Raw genomic sequence first — 23866 nt, forward strand, 5'->3', positions numbered from 1 at the left:
TCCAGGAGCACTTTGTAAGATTTCGTGCACACGCATCATGATCTATGCAAGAGAACTGGCAGAGACCAGAGGAGTGTCTGCGCATGCATGGGGGATCTGGCACATGCGCAGACATGCAGTAGGGTCTCTGTAGGGTAAAGAGTCATCCTTATTTCTATTACAAGGGATGTTTACATTTCTTTGTAATAGGAATAAAAGTGATCAAAAAAATAAATAAATAGACAGTTTAAAAATAAAAAGTAACTTTTTTTTGTTTTAAAGCGCGCATATGTAAACAGTGTTCACATCACATATGTGAGGCATCGCTGCAAATGTTAGAGCGAGAACAATATTTCTAGCACTAGACCACCTCTGTAACTACAAACAGGTAATCTGTAAAACGTCACCTATGAAGATTTTTAAGTACTGTAGTTTGTCGTCATTCCACGAGTGTGCGCAATTTTAAAGCATGACATGTTAGGTATCTATTTACTTGGTTTAACATCATCTTTCATATTTTATAAAAAAAATCAGGGTATATATTGTGTTTTTGTTTTTTTTTAATTCATTAAATTGTAGCTTTTCCCAAAAAATTGCATTTGCAAAACCGCTGTGCTAATACCGTGTGGCAGAAATTTTAACGATTGCCATTTTATTCTCTAGGATCTCTGCTAAAAAATATATATGTAATGTTTGGAGGTTATAAGTAATTTTCTAGCAAAAAATACTTATTTAAACTTAAATTTAAAGGCTTGGTCTTCAGGTAACTACAGACACTGCTGTCCACTGTTTTTTTGGGGGGAAGAGACTAGAAAACCGTTTTCAGTTTCTGCATTCCCCCCTCCAAAAACCCAATCCTAGAAATGAAAACCACCTTCCCGTTGTTCTGCATGTGCTATTCTCAATCTCAAATCTCTTGGGGTTTTGGAAAAAGCAGGCACACTTCCATCCAAACATAGAATGCAGTGCTTAGTGCCGGGGGCCACATGTAGCCCATTGCCACTTTTTGTGTGGCCCATTGATCCCCTGAAGACACTTATCTGTAATATGTCATGTACTATGTCTCCAGTCTATGATTGACTGCTGAAGCATGCCCCCAGTCTCCAACAACCCCTGTAGCATGTTCATAGTCTCTGACAGTCTCTTGGAGCATGTCCGCAGTCTCTTGGAACATATCCGCAGTCTCTTGGAGCATGTCCGCAGTCTCTGACAGTCTCTAGGAATGTGTCCGCAGTCTCTGAAAGTCTCTTGGAACATGTCCTCTGTCGCTGACAGTCTCTTAGGACATATCCTTAGTCTCTGACAGTCTCTTCAAAACATGTCCTCAGTCTCTGACAGTCTCTTGGAGCATGTCCGCAGTCTCTTGGAGCATGTTCGCAGTCTCTGAAGTCTCTTGGAGCATGTTTGCAGTCTCTGACAGTCTCTTGGAACATGTCCTCAGTCTCTGACAGTCTCTTGGAACATGTCTGCAGTCTCTGACAGTATCTTGAAACATGTCCACAGTCTCTGACAGTCTCTTGGAACATTTCCACAGTCTTTGAAAGCCTCTTGGAGCATGTCCGCAGTCTCTTGGAGCATGTTCGCAGTCTCTGAAGTCTCTTGGAGCATGTTTGCAGTCTCTGACAGTCTCTTGGAACATGTCTGCAGTCTCTGACAGTATCTTGAAACATGTCCACAGTCTCTGACAGTCTCTTGGAACATTTCCACAGTCTTTGAAAGCCTCTTGGAGCATGTCCGCAGTCTCTTGGAGCATGTTCGCAGTCTCTGAAGTCTCTTGGAGCATGTTCGCAGTCTCTGACAGTCTCTTGGAACATGTCCGCAGTCTCTGACAGTATCTTGGAGCATGTCCTCAGTCTCTGACAGTCTCTTCAAACATGTCCTCCTTCTCTGACAGTCTCTTCAAACATGTCCTCAGTCTCTGACAGTCTCTTGGAACATGTCCGCAGTCTCTGACAGTCTCTTGGAACATGTCCGCAGTCTCTGACGGTCTCTTGGAACATGTCTGCAGTCTCTTGGAGCATGTCCACAGTCTCTGACAGTCTCTTGGAGCATGTTTGCAGTCTCTGAAAGTCTCTTGGAACATTTCCACAGCCTTTGAAAGTCTCTTGGAGCATGTCTGCAGTCTCTTGGAGCATGTTTGCAGTATCTGACAGTCTCTTGGAACAGGTCCGCAGTCTCTGACAATCTCTTCAAACATGTCCTCAGTCTCTGACAGTCTCTTGGAACATGTCCGCAGTCTCTGACAGTCTCTTGAAACATGTCCTCAGTCTCTGACAGTCTCTTCAAACATGTCCTCAGTCTCTGACAGTCTCTTGGAACATGTCTGCAGTCTCTGACAGTCTCTGGGAACATGTCTGCAGCCTCTTGGAGCATGTTCACAGTCTCTGACAGTCTCTTGGAACATTTGCACAGTCTTTGAACGTCTCTTGGAGCATGTCCGCAGTCTCTTGGAGCATGTTTGCAGTCTCTGAAGTCTCTTGGAGCATGTTCGCAGTCTGTGACAGTCTCTTGGAACATGTCCGCAGTCTCTGACAGTCTCTTGGAACATGTCCGCAGTCTCTGACAGTCTCTTGGAACATATCCGCAATCTCTGACAGTCTCTTGGAACATGTCTGCAGTCTCTGACAGTCTCTTTGAACATGTCCGCAGTCATTGACAGTCTCCTGGAACATGTCTCTTGTATCACGTACACAGTCTCTGACAGTCTCTTGTATCACGTCCGCAGTCTCTTGGAGCATGTCCGCATTTTCTGACAGTCTCTTGGAGCATGTCTGCAGTCTCTTGGAGCATGTCCACAGTCTCTGACAGTCTCTTGGAACATGTCCACAGTCTCTGCCAGTCTCTTGGAACATGTCCACAGTCTCTGCCAGTCTCTTTGAACACCTCTTGGAGCATGTCCGCAGTCTCTTAGAGCATGTTTGCAGTCTCTTGGAGTATGTCTCTTGTATCACGTCCGCAGTCTCTGACAGTCTCTTGGAGCATGTCCGCTGATCTTGGAGCATGTTCACAGTCTCTGACAGTCTCTTCAAACATGTCCTCAGTCTCTGAGAGTCTCTTGGAACATGTCCGCAGTCACTGACAGTCTCTTGGAACATGTCCGCAGTCACTGACAGTCTCCTGGAACATGTCCACAGTCTCTGACAGTCTCTTGGAACATTTGCACAGTCTTTGAACATCTCTTGGAGCATGTCCGCAGTCTCTTGGAACATATCCGCAGTCTCTTGGAGCATGTCCGCAGTCTCTGACAGTCTCTAGGAATGTGTCCGCAGTCTCTGAAAGTCTCTTGGAACATGTCCTCTGTCGCTGACAGTCTCTTAGGACATATCCTTAGTCTCTGACAGTCTCTTCAAAACATGTCCTCAGTCTCTGACAGTCTCTTGGAGCATGTCCGCAGTCTCTTGGAGCATGTTCGCAGTCTCTGAAGTCTCTTGGAGCATGTTTGCAGTCTCTGACAGTCTCTTGGAACATGTCCTCAGTCTCTGACAGTCTCTTGGAACATGTCTGCAGTCTCTGACAGTATCTTGAAACATGTCCACAGTCTCTGACAGTCTCTTGGAACATTTCCACAGTCTTTGAAAGCCTCTTGGAGCATGTCCGCAGTCTCTTGGAGCATGTTCGCAGTCTCTGAAGTCTCTTGGAGCATGTTTGCAGTCTCTGACAGTCTCTTGGAACATGTCTGCAGTCTCTGACAGTATCTTGAAACATGTCCACAGTCTCTGACAGTCTCTTGGAACATTTCCACAGTCTTTGAAAGCCTCTTGGAGCATGTCCGCAGTCTCTTGGAGCATGTTCGCAGTCTCTGAAGTCTCTTGGAGCATGTTCGCAGTCTCTGACAGTCTCTTGGAACATGTCCGCAGTCTCTGACAGTATCTTGGAGCATGTCCTCAGTCTCTGACAGTCTCTTCAAACATGTCCTCCTTCTCTGACAGTCTCTTCAAACATGTCCTCAGTCTCTGACAGTCTCTTGGAACATGTCCGCAGTCTCTGACAGTCTCTTGGAACATGTCCGCAGTCTCTGACGGTCTCTTGGAACATGTCTGCAGTCTCTTGGAGCATGTCCACAGTCTCTGACAGTCTCTTGGAGCATGTTTGCAGTCTCTGAAAGTCTCTTGGAACATTTCCACAGCCTTTGAAAGTCTCTTGGAGCATGTCTGCAGTCTCTTGGAGCATGTTTGCAGTATCTGACAGTCTCTTGGAACAGGTCCGCAGTCTCTGACAATCTCTTCAAACATGTCCTCAGTCTCTGACAGTCTCTTGGAACATGTCCGCAGTCTCTGACAGTCTCTTGAAACATGTCCTCAGTCTCTGACAGTCTCTTCAAACATGTCCTCAGTCTCTGACAGTCTCTTGGAACATGTCTGCAGTCTCTGACAGTCTCTGGGAACATGTCTGCAGCCTCTTGGAGCATGTTCACAGTCTCTGACAGTCTCTTGGAACATTTGCACAGTCTTTGAACGTCTCTTGGAGCATGTCCGCAGTCTCTTGGAGCATGTTTGCAGTCTCTGAAGTCTCTTGGAGCATGTTCGCAGTCTGTGACAGTCTCTTGGAACATGTCCGCAGTCTCTGACAGTCTCTTGGAACATGTCCGCAGTCTCTGACAGTCTCTTGGAACATATCCGCAATCTCTGACAGTCTCTTGGAACATGTCTGCAGTCTCTGACAGTCTCTTTGAACATGTCCGCAGTCATTGACAGTCTCCTGGAACATGTCTCTTGTATCACGTACACAGTCTCTGACAGTCTCTTGTATCACGTCCGCAGTCTCTTGGAGCATGTCCGCATTTTCTGACAGTCTCTTGGAGCATGTCTGCAGTCTCTTGGAGCATGTCCACAGTCTCTGACAGTCTCTTGGAACATGTCCACAGTCTCTGCCAGTCTCTTGGAACATGTCCACAGTCTCTGCCAGTCTCTTTGAACACCTCTTGGAGCATGTCCGCAGTCTCTTAGAGCATGTTTGCAGTCTCTTGGAGTATGTCTCTTGTATCACGTCCGCAGTCTCTGACAGTCTCTTGGAGCATGTCCGCTGATCTTGGAGCATGTTCACAGTCTCTGACAGTCTCTTCAAACATGTCCTCAGTCTCTGAGAGTCTCTTGGAACATGTCCGCAGTCACTGACAGTCTCTTGGAACATGTCCGCAGTCACTGACAGTCTCCTGGAACATGTCCACAGTCTCTGACAGTCTCTTGGAACATTTGCACAGTCTTTGAACATCTCTTGGAGCATGTCCGCAATCTCTGACAATCTCTTGGAACATATCTGCAGTCTTTGACAGTCTCTTGGAACATGTCCTCAGTCGCTGACAGTCTCTTAGGACATATCCTTTGTCTCTGACAGTCTCTTCAAACGTGTCCTCAGTCTCTGACAGTCTCTTGGAGCATGTCCGCAGTCTCTTGGAGCATGTTCGCAGTCTCTGAAGTCTCTTGGAGCACGTTTGCAGTCTCGGACAGTCTCTTCAAACATGTCCTCCTTCTCTGACAGTCTCTTCAAACATGTCCTCAGTCTCTGACAGTCTCTTGGAACATTTCCACAGTCTTTGAAAGTCTCTTGGAGCATGTCCGCAGTCTCTTGGAGCATGTTCGCAGTCTCTGAAGTCTCTTGGAGCATGTTGGCAGTATCTGACAGTCTCTTGGAGCATGTTCGCAGTCTCTGACGGTCTCTTGGAGCATGTTCGCAGTCTCTGACAGTCTCTTGGAATATGTCTGCAGTCTCTGACAGTATCTTGGAGCATGTCCTCAGTCTCTGACAGTCTCTTCAAACATGTCCTCAGTCTCTGACAGTCTCTTCAAACATGTCCTCCTTCTCTGACAGTCTCTTCAAACATGTCCTCAGTCTCTGACAGTCTCTTGGAACATGTCCGCAGTCTCTGACAGTCTCTTGGAACATGTCCGCAGTCTCTGACAGTCTCTTGGAACATGTCTGCAGTCTCTTGGAGCATGTTCACAGTCTCTGACAGTCTCTTGGAGCATGTTTGCAGTCTCTGAAAGTCTCTTGGAACATTTCCACAGCCTTTGAAAGTCTCTTGGAGCATGTCTGCAGTCTCTTGGAGCATGTTTGCAGTATCTGACAGTCTCTTGGAACATGTCCGCAGTCTCTGACAGTCTCTTGAAACATGTCCTCAGTCTCTGACAGTCTCTTCAAACATGTCTGCAGTCTCTGACAGTCTCTTGGAACATGTCTGCAGTCTCTGACAGTCTCTTGAAACATGTCCGCAGTCTCTGACAGTCTCTGGGAACATGTCTGCAGCCTCTTGGAGCATGTCCACAGTCTCTGACAGTCTCTTGGAACATTTGCACAGTCTTTGAACGTCTCTTGGAGCATGTCCGCAGTCTCTTGGAGCATGTTTGCAGTCTCTGAAGTCTCTTGGAGCGTGTTCGCAGTCTGTGACAGTCTCTTGGAACATATCCGCAATCTCTGACAGTCTCTTGGAACATGTCTGCAGTCTCTGACAGTCTCTTGAAACATGTCCTCAGTCTCTGACAGTCTCTTGGAACATGTCTGCAGTCTCTGACAGTCTCTTGAAACATGTCCGCAGTCTCTGACAGTCTCTGGGAACATGTCTGCAGCCTCTTGGAGCATGTCCACAGTCTCTGACAGTCTCTTGGAACATTTGCACAGTCTTTGAACGTCTCTTGGAGCATGTCTGCAGTCTCTTGGAACATGTCCGCAGTCTCTGACAGTCTCTTGGAACATGTCTGCAGTCTCTGACAGTCTCTTGGAACATGTCCGCAGTCTCTGACAGTCTCTTGGAACATATCCGCAATCTCTGACAGTCTCTTGGAACATGTCTGCAGTCTCTGACAGTCTCTTGGAACATGTCCGCAGTCATTGACAGTCTCTTGGAACATGTCTCTTGTATCACGTCCACAGTCTCTGACAGTCTCTTGTATCATGTCCGCAGTCTCTGACAGTCTCTTTGAACGTCTCTTGGAGCATGTCAGAAAAAGGGAAGTTTGGGACTTTATATGAAGCAAATGAGTAATGGAGGAAAATTGATATAAATATTTATTCATATTGATATCACAGCATACAATCATTTTTCATTTCATGTATATACGTCTGAGACGTGCAAAGATTAAACAAAACACATTGTAACAGAGTATATATAACAACGCATGATCAGGATAATAAATGTATCAGTAAATAAACAAAAAGAAGATGGTATGAGCATGTACACAGGCACCATGCCCGCCGCTGGCACATGCACCCACAAGAACCCACAAGAAATCTGTGTTCCTACAGAGAGGTATAAAAACATCATACAGTATAATGATAGTGGTTAAATCAATAAATAATGGTCCATGTAGCTGTAGCATCGAGTAAAGCTCTATGCGTTTCGTGGGTTTACCCACTCGTCAGGAGCAGATGCAGCAAGCAGTTCTATAAAATATACATAAAAAGATGTAAAGGACTATATTCTGAAAGGAAAATTTCTCAAAATTGTACTTCAGCTATAGGCACTCACCAACCCGGACCAGAATTGCAGCGCGGGATAGCCGGTACATGGTCGGCCGAGAACATACCCCCCGCACGGGAGCTGAGGCGGCATAGTGCACGGATACAACATCAGAAGGTGACAGGGGCGTGTAGAAAGTGAATAGAAATTCCATGTGGCAATAGTTGAATATATTCCATATAACAAGAGTATCTGGAAATAAATTATTGGATATGTGTATAATTATAACAACCTATTCTGAGTAGGAGTAATGATTTTATATGTAAACAGATCCAATGTAGCTCCACAGGAAAGAAAGATATAGTAGGGATAGTGCCTAAAAATATGGGAATATATATTAAGTAATGGGTAAATACATGGGACTATAATAATGTGGAATTCATGTGGCAATAGTTGTAGTATACTTCATAGAGCAAGAGCATCTGAGAATAAAATTTTTTGGATATATATATATAAAGTAATAACGACCTATTCTGAGTAAGACTAATAATTATATATGTAAGTAAACCCAATGTAATGCCACAGGACATGGTGATGTAATGGGGGGTGCCCAAAAATATAAAAATATAAATGAAGTGATGAGTGAATTCATGGGACTATACAAGTGTGGGAAACTAGAAATAAGTGATGGGTAAGAAAAATTAGGTGGACAGAATGTTTAACTCGGAATGAGCCAGAAAAAAAAAAAAAAAGGAGAAAAAAGTGCAAAGCCAACAAGGAAGGTCTTACCAATGTTGTAACTAGCAATGCCAGAAGATGGACATGACTAGTGTGCCGTGACCCCAGAGGGAGACTGGTCAATAGATCAGCTCACTGCAAGGGGGATGTACAAATATGCCGCCAACGCCACGCCAGTGGGCCAATGGGGGAGAAGATGCCGCACCTGAACCGAGTGAACACTCGGTAATCGGCGCGGAGACTCCCTCATATGAGCACACCTGATGTTATGGCTGGACGTCAGCGCAATGACGTCATAAATGACGTCACGCGCACGACGTACCAGCTGTCACACAAACAGCGTGACAGGCGTGGCGCCGATGCGCGAAGGGGCACCTGCCCAGTCCCCCCAAGCGCAGGGCAATGAAGGGAGGAGGGGGAGGGGCCCACTAGACGCATCGCAGCTCCCGCGATGAAGAAAGGACCCCAGCCGAATCCGTGCACCAATCAACACACAACAAGTGGCCCAAGGCAGAGAGAGTGTATATGTTAAAGCTATGAGTAAAAGCAGTTAATGTGGGTATATGGAACCTGCCTAGGGGATGCTGCCTGTAAATAGTATTAAATATTTGTACAGTGCTTTCAAATATAGATGTTCATAAATACTGTATAGCAAATATTGACAATATCCATATATAAATGTATAACTCTTATTAAAAGGTCCCCTATAAATGAGGGCAACCTCACACAGGGATGGCAGGGGAACACTGCCAATCCCACATACTCAATTGCTTCCATCCCGGTATCTGAATACAATGAAAGGGGAGTTGGGACTTTAAATGAGGCACCCAAAGGTGCCTCCATCCCTAAATTAAATGCAAGAAAAAGGGAAGTTTGGGACTTTATATGAAGCAAATGAGTAATGGAGGAAAATTGATATAAATATTTATTCATATTGCTATCACAGCATACAATCATTTTTCATTTCATGTATATACATCTGAGACGTGCAAAGATTAAACAAAACACATTGTAACAGAGTATATATAACAACGCATGATCAGGATAATAAATGTATCAGTAAATAAACAAAAAGAAGATGGTATGAGCATGTACCACAGGCACCATGCCCGCCGCTGGCACATGCACCCACAAGAACCCACAAGAAATCTGTGTTCCTACAGAGAGGTATAAAAACATCATACAGTATAATGATAGTGGTTAAATCAATAAATAATGGTCCGTGTAGCTGTAGCATGGAGTAAAACTCTACGCGTTTCGTGGGTTTACCCACTCGTCAGGAGCAGATGCAGCAAGCAGTTCTATAAAATATACATAAAAGGATGTAAAGGACTATATTCTGAAAGGAAAATTTCTCAAAATTGTACTTCAGCTATAGGCACTCACCAACCCGGACCAGAATTGCAGCGCGGGATAGCCGGTACATGGTCGGCCGAGAACATACCCCCCGCACGGGAGCTGAGGCGGCATAGTGCACGGATACAACATCAGAAGGTGACAGGGGCGTGTAGAAAGTGAATAGAAATTCCATGTGGCAATAGTTGAATATATTCCATATAACAAGAGTATCTGGAAATAAATTATTGGATATGTGTATAATTATAACAACCTATTCTGAGTAGGAGTAATGATTTTATATGTAAACAGATCCAATGTAGCTCCACAGGAAAGAAAGATATAGTAGGGATAGTGCCTAAAAATATGGGAATATATATTAAGTAATGGGTAAATACATGGGACTATAATAATGTGGAGCATGTCCGCAGTCTCTTGGAGCATGTTTGCAGTCTCTTGGAGCATGTCTCTTGTATCACGTCCGCAGTCCCTGGCAGTTTCTTGGAGCATGTCCGCTGTCTCTTGGAGCATGTTCACAGTCTCTGACAGTCTCTTCAAACATGTCCTCAGTCACTGAGAGTCTCTTGGAACATGTCCGCAGTCACTGACAGTCTCTTGGAACATGTCCGCAGTCTCTGACAGTCTCCTGGAACATGTCCACAGTCTCTGACAGTCTCTTGGAACATGTCCACAGTCTCTGACAGTCTCTTGGAACATTTGCACAGTCTTTGAACATCTCTTGGAGCATGTCCGCAGTCACTGACAGTCTCTTGGAACATTTGCACAGTCTTTGAACATCTCTTGGAGCATGTCCGCAGTCTCTGACAATCTCTTGGAACATGTCTGCAGTCTTTGACAGTCTCTTGGAACATATCTGCAGTCTCTGACAGTCTCTTGGAACATGTCCGTAGTCACTGACAGTCTCTTGGAGCATGTCTCTTGTATCACGTCCGCAGTCTCTGACAGTCTCTTGTATCATGTCCGCAGTCTCTTGGAGCATGTTCGCAGTTTCCGACAGTCTCTTCAAACATGTCCACAGTCTTCTGACAGTCTCTTGGAACATTTGCACAGTCTTTGAACATCTCTTGGAACATGTCTGCAGTCTTTGACAGTCTCTTGGAACATGTCTGCAGTCACTGACAGTCTCTTGGAGCGTGTCTCTTGTATCATGTCCGCAGTCTCTTGGAGCATGTTCGCAGTCTCTGACAGTCTCTTCAAACATGTCCTCAGTCTCTGACAGTCTCTTGGAACATGTCCGCAGTCACTGACAGTCTCTTGGAACATGTCCGCAGTCACTGACAGTCTCTTGGAACATGTCCGCAGTCACTGACAGTCTCTTGGAACATGTCCGCAGTCACTGACAGTCTCTTGGAACATGTCCGCAGTCTCTGACAGTCTCTTGGAACATGTCCGCAGTCACTGACAGTCTCTTGGAACATGTCCACAGTCTCTGACAGTCTCTTGGAACATTTGCACAGTCTTTGAACATCTCTTGGAGCATGTTCGCAGTCTCTGACAATCTCTTGGAACATGTCTGCAGTCTTTGACAGTCTCTTGGAACATGTCTGCAGTCTCTGACAGTCTCTTGGAACATGTCCGCAGTCACTGACAGTCTCTTGTATCATGTCTGCAGTCTCTTGGAGCATGTTCGTAGTCTCTGACAGTCTCTTCAAACATGTCCTCAGTCTCTGACAGTCTCTTGGAACATGTCCGCAGTCACTGACAGTCTCTTGGAACATGTCCGCAGTCACTGACAGTCTCTTGGAACATGTCCGCAGTCACTGACAGTCTCTTGGAACATGTCCGCAGTCACTGACAGTCTCTTGGAACATGTCCGCAGTCACTGACAGTCTCTTGGAACATGTCCGCAGTCACTGACAGTCTCTTGGAACATGTCCGCAGTCACTGACAGTCTCTTGGAACACGTCCGCAGTCACTGACAGTCTCTTGGAACACGTCCGCAGTCTCTGACAGTCTCTTGGAACACGTCCGCAGTCACTGACAGTCTCTTGGAACACGTCCGCAGTCACTGACAGTCTCTTGGAACACGTCCGCAGTCTCTGACAGTCTCTTGGAACATGTCCGCAGTCACTGACAGTCTCTTGGAGCATGACTCTTGTATCACGTCCGCAGTCTCTGGCAGTCTCTTGGAGCATGTCTGCATTTTCTGACAGTCTCTTGGAGCATGTCCGCAGTCTCTGACCATCTCTTGTATCATATCCGCAGTCTCTCACCATCTTCTGTATTATGTCCATACCTCTGCTATGCAGTCCCTGACTATTTTAATGAAATTCTTTAAGTTAGGCTCAGACAAAGCAATCAAAGCATATTTTATAGGTACAAGGAAGCACAGGTTTTGTTTAACCACATCCCTTAAGCCCCTCCCACTGCTAGGTGCTTGACCACACCCACAATTTACCACGACGTAGTACGCCACAGGTCTATTACTCCTCCAGTGTCCCTCATTCTGAAGTTCAAAAGTTTGAAGGTTATGCACATAGAACAAAGGTTCCACTCTACAACATGCTAGTAGAGGATTGGCTTTCCTACTCAGATTGTGTGTGTGTTCTAAAGAAAACAGGACTTTGTTTTGATGCACATGGAATGTAATTAGCCAGGTTCAATTGAAAGTTCAATTGGCCTGCTTCTATTCCTGATTGGTAAGACTGGCTAACATGAGCCTACTTTACATGCCTGGTAAACACTGCTCTGCTTGTAGATATATGGCTGTGAATTCTACCCTTGCTTGCCTATGTAAATTTAGATAAGAAAGTTGTTTTTACTAATCGGCATATAAATAGTAGATAAGAGTTCTATGAATGAAATAATTTTATCTTATCTTTGAAGCACTATCTACGTAAAAGTCAAGATACAATTTCTAAAACTAAATATTTTCATTTTAAGTAGTATGATAGCTAAAGGTAAGGGTACCCTCTAAAATACTTCCTTTATCCTACCATCTATAGACCTTCTGACTTATTCTGTGCTATAAAAATGAAACTCCAGCTACTTAGGCCATGTCTGTCCTCATGAGCTATCTAGGGTTGCCACTTTTTCCTCAAGCCAAACCCGAACACTTTAGCGGCCTACAGAAAAATATTTTATTTAGCATACACTATAGGAATGTAACAGACCTGGGACATCTTTGGGTGCTCCAAAGAGAATAGTAATGTGGCGTGCATACACTGCATAGTGCCCTATCACCCTATTGTCAGGCCCTGTTCCGAGCCACATTCCTGCCTGAATATTGTGTCCCGGTTTCAGGCAGACTGAAACCTGGACACATGATTAAAAACCCGGACTGTTCGGGTGAATCCCAGACAGGTGGCAACCCTAGGTGGCCTATCCCAACCAAACATTGGCTGTGTTTTCCATTATTTGGCTGCAGTTACCTTTGACACTGACTTTACTTGTGCCTGGTGTTAGTGACAGCGCGGAATAATAGAAATGAGAATTGGTTCTGACTCATCTACCATAAACTGACCTCTCTGCCTTTAGTGCCATCGGAAGACTTTAGTCTTCATCAAACCTTAATAGAGGTCCCCCTAGTGCATTCTGTTCTGATTTTATTAATATTGACTGCTCAAACCCTGAAGAAGGGGAAGGCTTTTTTCCCCCAAATGTGTTGACTGTATTTATTGCTCTTAACTAGGGTTGCACTGGTACCGTTTTATTATCGGCGAGTACGAGTACCGATACTTTTGGTAATGTACTCGCCAATACCAAATACTAATACTTTGTGGTGCAATTTGCGTCAATACAACATAAATGGGCACAAATCGCACTGCAAAAAATCGCATGTGATTTGAACAGGAATGTGCTGCAATTCTTGTGCAAATTGCATGCAATTTCCCCCATCGCACCTATGTGTGTGTATAGAAAGGGAAGCACCATCTAGTGGACAGTTTATTAAAAATGTTATAACTCACATTAACCACTTCCTGCCCGCCGTATAGTAAAATGATGGCGGGCAGGATGCACTTTCGTTCTTTGACGAAGTCATATAACGGCACCCCAGAACCACTGCTCTAGCGTGCTCGAATATCGGCTCTCCTCGGCTCACGCTGACAGAGTGTGTGGCAAGGAGAGCCGATCAGCGCCATCTCCTTGCAGGGGAGACTGTACAGGTAATCAGGGCACTGAACATCATTGCCCTGATTACAGTACAGCCCCAACAGTGCTCATCAGTGACACCAATCAGTGCCTATTAGTAATGCCAGTCAGTGCTGTCTTTCAGTGCCCACCAGTGCCGCCTATCAGTGCCCATCAGTGCCACCTAATAGTGCCTATCAGTGCCACCTATCTGTGCTCATCAGTGCCACATATCAGCACCACCTATCAGTGCCCATCAGTGTGGCATATTAATGCCTCCTCATCAGTGCCACTTAATCCATGCCCATCAGTGCAGCCTCTTTAGTGCACATCAGTGAAGGAGAAAAATTATTTATTTACAAAATTTACTGACAGAAACTAAGAAAAGTAGGCAAGTGGTTAAAGTGGTTGTAAACTCTGTTACTCCACTTGAACCTACAGGTAAGCCTATAATAAGACTTGCCTGTAGGTACCGTAAATATCTCCTAAAGTTGCACAGTTTAGGAGATATTCAGAGTGCATGCGGCCGATGACATTATCGGCACATGCACCTGAAGGTCCAGCTTACAGTCCTGGACCTTCAGAGCCCGTGCCGAAAACAGCGGTTCCCGCGTGCATGCGCAGGAGTGACGTAATCGTGGCTCCAGCCACTCACAGCACCAGAGCCCGCAAACCCAGGAAAAACACCAGGAGAACATGTCAGCCGTCTCAGAGGGCTTCGTTCTAAGGTAAGTATTTGATAATGTGTTAGTATGCAATGCATACTAGCACATTATGCCACTGTCTAATGCCGCGTACACACGGTCGGAATTTCCGACAACAAATGTTCGATGTGAGCCTGTTGTCGGAAACTCCAACCGTGTAGGCTCCATTGGACATTTGTTGTGGGAATTTCCGACAACAAAAATTTGAGAGCTGGTCCTCAAATTTTCCGACAACAAAATCCGTTGTCGGAAATTCTGATCGTGTGTACACAATTCCAGATATCCCATGTCTGTTTATTCCCCCCTGGTCTACAAGTCTTTCCCATGTACTGAGCTCATGAGCAGAACGGAGGGGTTTTGTGAGGGCCTCCACAAAACGTTGGAGTTGTCTATATCTCCAAACATCCCATGGCAAAGAGCTATACCTGTTTTGTAATTCTGATAATGCGCAAAAGGCGTTCCCATTCAGAACATCCTTCAATCTCAGGCAATCTGCGAAGGTCCATTTTAGGAACATCTTCCCTGGTAAGAAGTAATTTGTACCTGAGAAAGGCATTAAAGGACTGTTAGGTTGCCATGACGTACTTTTTAGTAAGTTATTAATCAAGAGATTTAAAATGGACCTTCTCAGATTGCCTGAGATTGAAGGATGTTCTGAATGGGAACGCCTTTTGCTCATTATCAGAATTACAAAACAGGTATGGTTCTTTGCCATGGGATGTTTGGAGATATAGACAATGGCAACGTTTTGTGGAGGCCCTCACAAAACCCCTCTGTTCTGCTCATGAGCTCAGTACATGGGAAAGACTTGTAGACCAGGGGGGAATAAACAGACATGGGATATTTAGTATATACAGGATGTTGATTTCTCCACCTGATTCTGGGTCACCAGCTCTTCTGGAGATCTGGGAGCATGAATTAAATCAATCTCTAGCAGATGTATTAAAACGTAAAGTCATAGATTATGTACATTCCACCTCAATAGATACGAGGATAAAAGAAATGAATTATAAATTGTTAACAAAGTGGTACTATGTTCCATCAAAATTACATAAGATTAATTTAGATGTATCACCTCTGTGTTGGAGGGATTGTGGGGGGAGGAAAAACGTGCTCATATATGGTGATGTTGTCTTCTGATCCAGCCATATTGGAAAGAGGTGCTGAGCTTAATTATAAAGATCAGTATTGTTGAAGTTACAGTATGCAGGATCCCTGGCAATGTTTGCTTCACGCTACAAGTGAATCAAGGAAAAAATATAGAGCAGCTATTACCCCATTTCTGTTAAATGCAGCAAAAGCTTTAATCCCGAAATATTAGAATGTAAAGAAAATACTGACCATGAAGGATTGGTTTAGGGAAGTGGACAGAACTAGGTTAATGGAAGAATTAATACATTTGCAAAATGATTCTGGACCAAGATTTCATAGACGTTGGCTGGAGTTTAAACAGTTCTCAATTTATATAAGTTATATGGGCAGTGAAAATATTTTCTAAGAGGTTGGGGGGTGGTACAGAGGGAACTTTTTGAGTGAGGTAATTTATAATTTTTTTACTTGTCAGGTTTAACTGACTTCATCTGCAGATGAAAGTTCATCCCTTTGATTTGTAGATGAAAAACACAGAAAGTTACAAAATGAAACAATGTTTCATTGTAGCTTTCTGTATTTGCGGCTGAGTAATGTTGTTGATAAACATTGTCAGACTGCTTTTTTTTTTTACAGCTCCTGCTGCCGGGACCTTCTCTGTATACTCGGCAATGCAGCTGTGATTAATCAGGGCTGAATTGCCCGGTACTGGGACAGGGTGGATCCTGGCAGCAGGGCAGAAGGACTGGACGTATTAGACATGCCCAGTGTACAATGGACGTGTCTAGTACGCCCAGAGTCTACAACTGGTTAATGTTAGATTCTTCACATGACCGCAGTCTCCACCTGGTCCCAGGCATTGATGAGCACGCTCCACTCGAGTGTTACCCCATGTGTATGGGCACAGATGACCCCGCCCACAAACTTGGCATAGTCGTAAAGGACCTGCTTTCATCACTGCTCTAGAGAATGTAATTTGCAAAGACTCTAGAATGCCCTTATGTCTTCTACACATGCCTTTTGATGGTGAATGCCTATTTTGGGAATCCCTTGATAAATTCATTAAGAAAGTCTCTGGGGAAGGAGAAGCCTAAAGCAAGGTACACACTACAAGTTTTTTTTGTACAACCCAGCTGGTTGAATGAAAAAAAAAACTGTTAGCTCCAGTTGCAGATGCTGTACTAACCATCCGACATTAGTACAGCAATCTTCCCCACTTAGCTGACAGGGGGACGGCCCCCTAGCTAGAACACTCTGATCAGCGCTTACAGGCCGAATGTCAGACTTTTTTTATTAACTTAATGCATTCTATGCATTAAGGTGAAAAAACACCCGTCGTGACTGGCCCCCCCGCTTTACTTACCTGAACCCTCAAACTTGACTTATGGGGACGCGCTGTCTCTCTGCCCGGGGTTCTCGGCTCTTGATTGGATAGATTAATAGGAGGTCAGCCATTGGCTCCCGCTGCTGTCAATCAAATCTATTGACTCGAGCGCCGGGGGCGGGGCCGAGTCTTGCATTCGGCCTCTATGGACGCCAAATGCTGGACTCGGGAGCACGCCTGTAAGGTAGCCCCCTCGGGGAAGCGCTTCTCCTAGGGAGTTATCAGATGTGGGTAGGAGCCACAAGAGCCAAAGAGGGACCCCAGAAGAGCAGGTTCAGGGCCACTCTGTGCAAAACGAGCTGCACAATGGAGGTAAGTATGATATGTTTGTTTTGTTTTTGTTTTTTAAATTTACCTTTACAATCACTTTAAGTCTCCTACAGCTACTACTTCCACTTAAAAAGCCAAGGTTTAAAATTTCTTTCATTGCAAGCCCTAAATTCCAGATCCTCCAAGCCTGCCCAGAAGCCCTCCTCACAATGAAGGGCTGCCCCCACTCCTCAGAGTGGACAGACATCTGTTGGCATTTGTACCAGTATGGATCTGAGACATCCTGGACCTCTGGGTCCAATCTGTCATTTCAAAGGGGTACAAAACAGAGTTTTTATCTCGACCCCCCCACCTTGCTTTTTGTCTTCTAATTTGCCAACTTCTGATCAGTGAAAGAACTTTTTTCAGTGGGGGAGAGGGAAGGGGAGGGGTGTGTCTCTTTCTGACCATCTTTAGTTTAGCTGAGCCCAGAGACAGGAAACTATTAACTCCTACGGTACCGGAGATTCAGCTGCATGAAGAGGACAGGGCAGCCCTGGAGTGAAGATTTCTACAGAATTCAGCAGCCTGCGTGACATGGGACATGTCACAAGCTAGCCTGCAATTTCCTGCTTGTGTATTCTTACCTCCTTGCTGCAGTTCTTTTTCTACCCTGATTGCTTTCACATGTGCAGTTTGGCTGTACTCATCTATGGGCGTCGCCTGCTATTCTGTGGGCTTTTATTTCCTTTCCTTCCATCACTTCCTGGCCCACTTCCTAGTTTGCTTGTCTATATAGACATGCTCAGTGTAGCTCATGTTGCCTGAGCAACTGCACAGTTCTCTGAGCCCCAATTCACTTGTCACTTGTGTATCCTATGCCTAATTACTCATATACTGACCCTGGCTTCGTTCACCATCTGTGCTTTTTTGCTGCCTGTCCTGACCTTGGCTTGTCTCCTGGATTTCCTGTTGTCTCCTGCTGTTTGTACTCTGCACATGCAAGTGGTCTCTGCATCCTCAGCTGGGCGTACCTGGGGGCTGCGACCTGGTTCCAGCTTGCTGCAAGTCCATCCCCACCATTCGGTGCTCTGATGAACAAGCAGGCTGTGGTTTAGACTCTGCACCCTGAGGAACCCAGAGTTGGCGGTCTACAAGGGCTCACTACCACAGATGCTTGACAGGGCATACTTCATTACAGGCAATTATTATACAGGATTTATATAAAGCCAACAGTTTGCGCAGCGCTTTACAACATTAGGGCAGACAGTACAGTTACAATACAATTTAATAAAGGAGGAATCAGAGGGCCCTGCTCATTAGAGCTTACAATCTAAGAGTGAGGGACAAGTGATACAAAAGGTAATAACTGTGGGGAATGAGCTGATGAAAAAAGGAAAGTACAGTTCTTAGGTGGAGGCAGGATTAGCTTCTCTGAAGAGAAAAGTTTTCAGGGATCGCCTAAAAGTGGATAGAGTTGGAAATAGTCGGGCAGATTGGGTGTACGGAATTCCAAAAGATGGGAGAGGCTCTGGAGAAGTCCTGGAGGCGAGTATGGGAAGAGGTGATGAGGGAGATAGAGAGCAGGAGGTTTTGGTAGGAACGAAGAGGATCATTTGGTTGGTATTTGGAGACTAGGTTAGCAATGTAGCTGGGGGCGGAGTTGTGAAGGAGTAAAGCTTTTTTGAGAAAGAGGGGTGGTCAACCATATCAAGGGCAGCCAAAAAGGTCCAGAAGGAGGAGTACAGAATAGTGTCCATTGTCCAATAGTAAATCATTTGTGAGTTTTAAAAGAGCAGTTTCAGTGGCGTGTTGAGGGAGAAATCCAGATTGAAGGATCTTGAAGATTTATTTTAATGAGTTGGTCACTCAGTTGGTTGTAGACCAGGCATTCAAGGAGTTTAGAGGAAAAGGGGAGCAAGGAGAGGCGTAGATTGTTAAGATTGATAGGGTCCAAGGACGGCTTTTTAAGTATGGGGGTGACCAGTGCATGCTTTAGAAAGTTGTGGAAGATTCAAGAAGAGAGGGAGAGATTGAATGTGTGGGTTAGAGAGTGTAGGATAGAGTCAGAGGGTGACCGTAGTATTTGTAAGGGAATAGGGTCCAGGGGCAGGGGGTTAGGTGTGCATTAGAAATTAGTTTAGATGGGAGCTTGTTGACGGAAATTCCGACCGCGTGTAGACATTTTCCGTTGGAATTTCCGACAAACAAAATTTGAGATCTGGATCTCAAATTTTCCGACAACAAAATCTGTTGTCGGAAATTCCGAACATGTGTAGACAATTCCAACGCACAAAATTCCACGTATGCTCGGAATCAAGCAGAAGAGCCACACTGGCCATTGTACTTCATTTTTCTCGGCTCGTCGTACATGTTATACGTCACCGCGTTCTTCACGTTCCGCATTTCCGACAACATGTGTGTGACTGTGTGTATGCAAGACAAGTTTGAGCCAACATCCGTCGGAAAAAAATCCACGGTTTTGTTGTCAGAAAATCCTTTCGTGTGTACAGGGCATTAGTCTTATGCCACAGACGTTTAAGAGCACGAAAACATTTTTTGAGTCTTCTGGTGTCATCTGTTTGCCAGGGTTGTAGGGGTGGAGGCCTGATTCTGTGTGTAGAGAGGGGGGGCAAGCTCGTCCAGGGTGGAGGACATGGATCTATTGTAGACAGAAGCGGCTAGATTGGGGCTGGACAGGGGTGAGATTTTGTCATAGAGGTGGTCAGTAGCAGAATAGAGAAGAGAAGGGTTGAAGTGGTGAAGGTTTCTACGGGTGATTGTTAGGCAATTTGAGGGAAACATGGTGAAAGACAGGGAGAGAGAGAAACTAATAAGGTGGTAATCAGAGAGAGTTTTGTTGGAGAGGTTGCATGGAGTGAATAGGTAGGAAAATACAAGGTCAAGGGTGTTGCCATCAGAGTGAGTAGAAGCCTGTACCCATTGCTTCAGGTCACAGGAGGTTTAGAAGTTTAGAAGTAGCAGGAGTGTTCATATTAACAGGGATGTTAAAATTGCCAAGGAGGATTGTGGGAATTTCAGAAGAGAGAAAGTAGGGTAGCCAGGCAGAAAAGTCGTCAAGAAAAGCTAACGGTCCAGGGGGTCGGTAGATCACAGCAATTCTTAAAGAAATTAGAGAGAATAGATGCATACAGTGAGCTTTAAATGATGAGAAGGATAGAGAGAGAGGAGAGTGGAGAACATGGAAGGTGCTCTGTGGGGATAGGAGGATTCCCACTTCACCTCCCTTGTGTCCATTAGGTCTAGGGGAGTGAGTCCAGAGAAGGCCACCGTGGGAGAGGCAAGCAGGAGAAGGAGTGTCGGATTCATGAAGCCAGGTTTTGGTGACAGCAAGTAGATTAAAGGAGTTTGTGACAAAGAGGTCGTGAACAGTGGTGAGTTTGTTGAAGATAGAGCGGGCATTCCAGAGGGCACAGGAGAAGAGAAGGCTGATTTTGGAAAGAAGATGAATGGAGACTAAATTACGCAGATTGCGACTGCTGCCAGAGGATGTGGGCTGATGGTGATGAGTGCATTGGGTACAGTTGAATAAGGGAGGCCCAGGGTTTGGGGATAAATCTCCAGATGTTAGTAGAAGCAGAAGAGTGAGGGAGGTAATATGAGTGTGTAATTTATATGAGGGGACATGCCTCAGCATCCTGGGGGGTTTTATTAGAATGTGGGATTAGAATTAGTAGGAGGTGATGAGTGCAGTAATAAGGAGAGGCATGACTGTCGCATAACAGATGTAATTAACAAACCCTTATACCACCATACTTATACCCTTATCCCAGTAACTCAGACCACACCGAGGTTGGAGTATTAAAAGGCCGTAGCAGCCTACTTTATTTAACAAATATATCTTTAAAATATAAAACTATAAATATATAAAACATATCCATCATAAACCAGCAAACAACAACATCTGTTAAACAACCTGTTGAATTTCTCAAGCGTTGGTCTGAGCAATAGCTTAATAATCATCTGTGTCCAATAACAAAAACTTGCACTGCTGGCTCAGAGACTACCAATGACCGCAGTGCCCCATTATCACTTCCCGGTTAACATCCGTTAACCGGGAACCACCATCATGAGCCATATCAACGCTAGCTCCCAAAAACGCTTACTTTTTGCCATCTTCCTTCTCTTGCCCAGACCAACGCCCGCCACTGCACCCAAGAATAAAACCTTAATTTTGGGTGCCCCCCCCCCCCCATAGTGCTCTCTGTATTCCGTCTTGTAAACCTAAGGCCCACAAATCTATACCAACCTCATTCAAGTGAACCCCATCAGCCCACAAATACCTCCATGTTTCAAACTCAAGTTCAAGGTGTCTAACCGCTAAACCTCCATTATACACCACAAACTTGCTCACTTCCCTATTTATTTTTTTCCTTGCCCTGTTAACCCCTTCCACTGACCTAGCCATCCTCCATGATGTCCGAGCCACCATGTCAGACCAGACAATCACCATCTTAGGAAAAGCTTCCTTCAACTGCCAAACATCAAACTTGATGTTTCACTTGATGTCCACCATGGCTCTAATGCCCAAGTCATTGCCGCCTACGTGAATGACTAAAACGTCCGGCAGCCTGTATCGTTGTGCATAACGATGCACCTCCGAAACAATCTACCCCACAACATGCCTGGGATCCCCAACCACTTGATACATGCCTCCCGTCTACTAAAACCCAATTGCCTACCCTCATATTGGGCATCCCCTCTCCGTGCCCCCCATGACACGTAGGAATGGCCCATGATCCAGACCATCCCCGGCAATGAATCTGAAAATAGAAGAAAAGAGAAAACAAACAGTACTATAAAAAAACCCCGATATTCAACATCACTAAAAACATCACCCATTCTAACATTACCTGTCCAATTCTTCCTCTACAAACCTACCACCAGGTGGGGCCGAACATAGGGTTGAAACCGATTAGATTCCCACCTCCCAATTCGTTTCACTGCGTCCACATTCATCCCATTTCTGTCTGCTTCAGTAGCTGCTCCTATCCGAAACGAATGGGACGAGAAATCCTTCTCATCCAGCCCCAAACCCCGTATGCATTTTGTAAAAACTGCCACAAATTGGAATCTAGATAAAAATTCACCCCTTAAATGTAGCAAAAAGGGGCCCTGTCCCGCAGGACGAAACCTCAAAAATTCCAGAATCGCCTCTACTGGGCATAACTGCGATCCCATCACTGGATACACCTGCACAATTCTGCCTTTACCCAGTTGATCAGTCTTTGATTTCCTTAACCACAACTTTAACCCCTCTGCTCCACACTTCACACTGTGATAATCCAGTCCCCCTTGTAACTTCTTAGAAGGGCTAACCAATTCCCCTATCCGAAACGCCCCAAAAAAGGCCAACAAAAATGCCACTTTAAACAACAAAACTTCGTAGCCAGATGAGCACACCCTATCCAACTGTGCTATAATACCTTGCAAGATCTCAAATGTTACCGGTCTTCTAGCATCCCTTCTAACCATTGACTTCCTATAACCCTTCATCGCCTGCCTTACCCAAAAATCCTTAGTAAAGTCTAGCTGGCCTTGCAATTTAAACAGAAAAGGCCAAACCAGCTACTTTCTTATTCACCACTGACGCGGACACACCCTCCTACATTTTTCTGGCAATGTAGTACAGCAACAGCAACCGCACATCTCGACCGACCGGCTCCTCCCCTATTCCTTGTACAAACTCCATCCATTCGTTCCATACCTTAGTGTATGCCACCCATGTAGACCCACTCACCGACTTCCTTATCCATCCAGCGATGAGGCCAATGCTATCCCCCACAGCCACTCGGGACAAGGTACGCCTTGTTGCTCCGCCTCCGGCGCCAACTCCCGGAACCTGTCCCACTGGAAGCGAGACAACGCATCAGCTATAACATTTTCCACCCCTGGTAAATGGACAGCATGAATGAAAACATTAAATTGCAGACAGCGCAATACCAGGTGTTGCAGCAACCTAATCACTGGGGGAGATGATGCCATAATCCTGTTAATCACTTGCACCACCCCCAAATTGTCCCCATGGAAACGCACCTTCAGATCTCTGAATGATGCTCCCCAAAGTTCTACCGCCAGAACCACCGGAAATAACTCCAGCAGCACTAGATTCTTTGTGAATCCTGCCTCCACCCAGGACTGGGGCCAGGGCCCTGAGCTCCACTGACCCTGAAAAAACACCCCAAAACCGGTGGAACCTGCGGCATGCGTGAATAGTTCCAAGTCAAAGTTGCTGACTGGATCAGACATCCAGATTGCCCTTCCATTAAAATCTTCCAAAAATGTATGCCACACCCTCAAGTCTGCCCTGTGCGTTTCTCTTAATCGCAAAAAATGTCTCGGTGACTTGATTCCACTCGTGCTAGATGCAAGCCTGCGACTAAACACCCTCCCCATCGGTAATATGCGATATGCAAAGTTAAGCTTGCCCAATACCGATTATAACGTCCGTAGCTGCACTTTCCTCAATCCCAGAAGCCCTGAAACTTCCCTCTTCAGGTCTTCCAGCTTTAGAACCAAAAAGAAAAATACTGCGCTATCCCTTAAGTGAAATAATACACACATGTGTTTAGTGAAAAAACAAAAACAAAAAGAACCAAAAAGAAAAACGAAATGCTGCTGCAACCTTAAATGTGAGACAACCCCCACCTTAATAGCTATACAAATAATAGGCTGCGCTGCCAATAAATGAACGTGATCATAATTGATACAACCAACTCAGTGACAATCAAGCGTAAATAAAATACTAAAAAAATTCATCAATAACTGAAAAATTTAAATCACATAAATATAATAAGAAATGATGGTGAATAAAAATTCAGTGATCAAAACACTTAAAATAAGTCCATAAGATCAGAAATTAAAGTCCTTATGGATAAAGAA

This window comes from Aquarana catesbeiana, linkage group LG12, assembly GCF_042186555.1.
Source record: "Aquarana catesbeiana isolate 2022-GZ linkage group LG12, ASM4218655v1, whole genome shotgun sequence".
Taxonomy (NCBI): Eukaryota; Metazoa; Chordata; class Amphibia; order Anura; family Ranidae; genus Aquarana; species Aquarana catesbeiana.